General features: G+C 48.6%; 1 pseudogene; it reads right to left on the reverse strand.

Annotated features, from left to right (window-relative positions):
* Positions 1-399: 399 nt before the first annotated feature.
* LOC102535839 (RNA-binding protein FUS pseudogene) lies at positions 400-1966 on the reverse strand (annotated as a pseudogene).
* Between the last annotated feature and the right edge of the window lie 380 nt (positions 1967-2346).

The following is a 2346-nucleotide window of genomic DNA, read 5'->3' on the forward strand; positions in this document are numbered from 1 at the left end:
AAGACCCTGGGGTGTAACCATTGCACTCTACTGATGGCCTCGTTGAAAACAGACCCCTGAAATTGTTCTAGTTCTGTGAAGAATGTCGTGAGTATTTTGACAGGGGTTGCATTGGATCTGTAGATTCCTTTGAGTAGTACGGCCATTTTGATAATGCTGATTCTTCCAATCCAAGAGCACAGGATATCTTTCCATTTCTTTGTATCATCTTCAATTTCCTTCATCAATGTTTTACAGTTTTCAGAGTGTAGATAACCTCCTTGGTTAAGTTTATTTCTAGGTATTTTGTTGTTTTTTGTTTTTTGTTTTTTTAACTAAAATGATGGTATTTAATGGGAACCCGAGGTATGGTTACAATTACATAGTCCAACACAAAAAACCCATGAGTGATAAGGAGTTGGAAGGTTGCAAAATAACGAGGGTAACACTGGGTACAGGAAGAAAAGCTGCTTCAGAACATCAGGAGCCAGGCTAATACGGCCTCTCCCTGCGTTCCTGTCTGTGCTCACCCCTGGAGTCCATCTTGCCAAGGCCAAAGCCACCTCTGTCCCCACCACCCCAGCCCCCTCAGAAGCCTCCACTGTCCCCTCCTCGGCCTCGGTAGCCACCCCGATCATAGCCTCCTCTGCCAACACAACGATCATCTCCATGGTTACCCACCATGTGAGAGCCTCCTGGTCCCCCTCCTGGGCCATCTGGTTTAGGGGCCTTACACTGGTTGCATTCATTCCTCCAAGAGAAGTTCATGTTCTCACATGTAGGATTAGGACACTTCCAGTCCCCAGCTTGCTGCTGTCCTCCACTGCCACCACCACCACTGGGGAATCCTCCTCGGCCACCACCACCACTGCCACCACCTCCATAGCCTCCACAGCCCATGGGTCCTCCTCACCCTGGACTCCACAACCATTGCCACCACCCTGATTAAAGTCACTTGTCGAGTAACAAATGAGACCTTGATAGGATTCCCAGATAATTCTTTGCCATCAAACCAGTCAATAGCTGCTTTAGCGGAAGGTGGGTCATCAAATGATACCGTTGCCTAGCCCTTCAGCTTGCCTGTTTCCCTATCTTGTACAGATTAATCATGGGCTGTCCCGTTTTCTTATTTGTCTTAATGATGCCAATCTGCTTGAAGCAGTCAGCCACAGACTCATTCTCGCCCAGGCCTTGCACGAAGATGGTGTTGTTGTCTGAGTTATCCTGTTCAGAGTCGTGACATGATTCTTGGTCCCAAGGGCCACCAAATTTATTGAAGCTACCACAGTCACTTCCGCCCATGCCGCCTCTGGGTTCATAGCCACCTCCACAACCTCTGGGTTCATAGCCACCACCGCCACCGCCACCGCTGCCCTGGCTGCGGCCCCCATGTTCCTGCTGGTCTCCCCCGTCGCCACCACTCTGGTCCTGACTGTCATAACCGCCGCCACCACCACTCATGGAGGACTGGTCTTGGCCATAGCCCCCTCCACGACCCCCTCCACCACTGCTGCTATTGTACTGGTTCTGCTGTCTATAGCCCTGAGTGGAGTTATAGCTCTGCTGCTGTCCACCATAGCCAGACTGCTGGCTGTAGCCCCTGCTCTGGGGCTGGCCATAGCTGCTGCTCTGAGAACTGCCACCGTAGCTTCCCAGGGTGCTACTAGGAGCTGGCTGCTGGCCATAGCCAGGATATGAGGACTGCTGCCTGTAAGATGACTGAGAACTTTGGCTCCAGCCATAGCCACTAGTTGAGCCATAACCCTGGGGAGCTGACTGTGTGCCATAGCCTGTGTTCTGGGTCTGTCCATAAGAACCACCATAGCTGCTCAGGCCATAACCTAAAGTGTCCAGTGACTGGCCATAACCACTGTAACTCTGCTGTCCATATGGCTGATTGCTCTGCTGGGAAAAGCACTGCCCAGGCTGGGTAGGGTAGGCCCCATAGCTTTGGGTTGCTTGTTGGCTATAGTTGTTTGAGGCCATGTCCGCGCATGCGTGCAAAGGCCAAGAAGCAATAAGGTTCCAACACCAAAGAGCACCAACGCCTCGAGGGCTGAAGGTATTTTGTTATTTTTGATGCAATGGAAATGTTTATGTCAGTTATAAAATTCTGGTTTTTGAAGTAAAAAGAAAAAAAAAGTGAATGAAGGGCAACAAATGGAAAAATATCCTTCTTTCTTATGGGTGAGTTGTATTCCATTACATACATATGCTTCATGTTCTTTATCCATTCAACTATTGATGTGCACTTAGGATGCTTCCGTATCTTGGCAATTATAAAGAATGTTGTTGTTAATAGTGGGGTGTGTATCTTTTTTAATTAATTCTTATTTTGTGATTGGCTTTATTCCTTTGATCATTATG

This window comes from Vicugna pacos, chromosome 8 (genome assembly GCF_048564905.1).
Source record: "Vicugna pacos chromosome 8, VicPac4, whole genome shotgun sequence".
NCBI classification, from domain to species: domain Eukaryota; kingdom Metazoa; phylum Chordata; class Mammalia; order Artiodactyla; family Camelidae; genus Vicugna; species Vicugna pacos.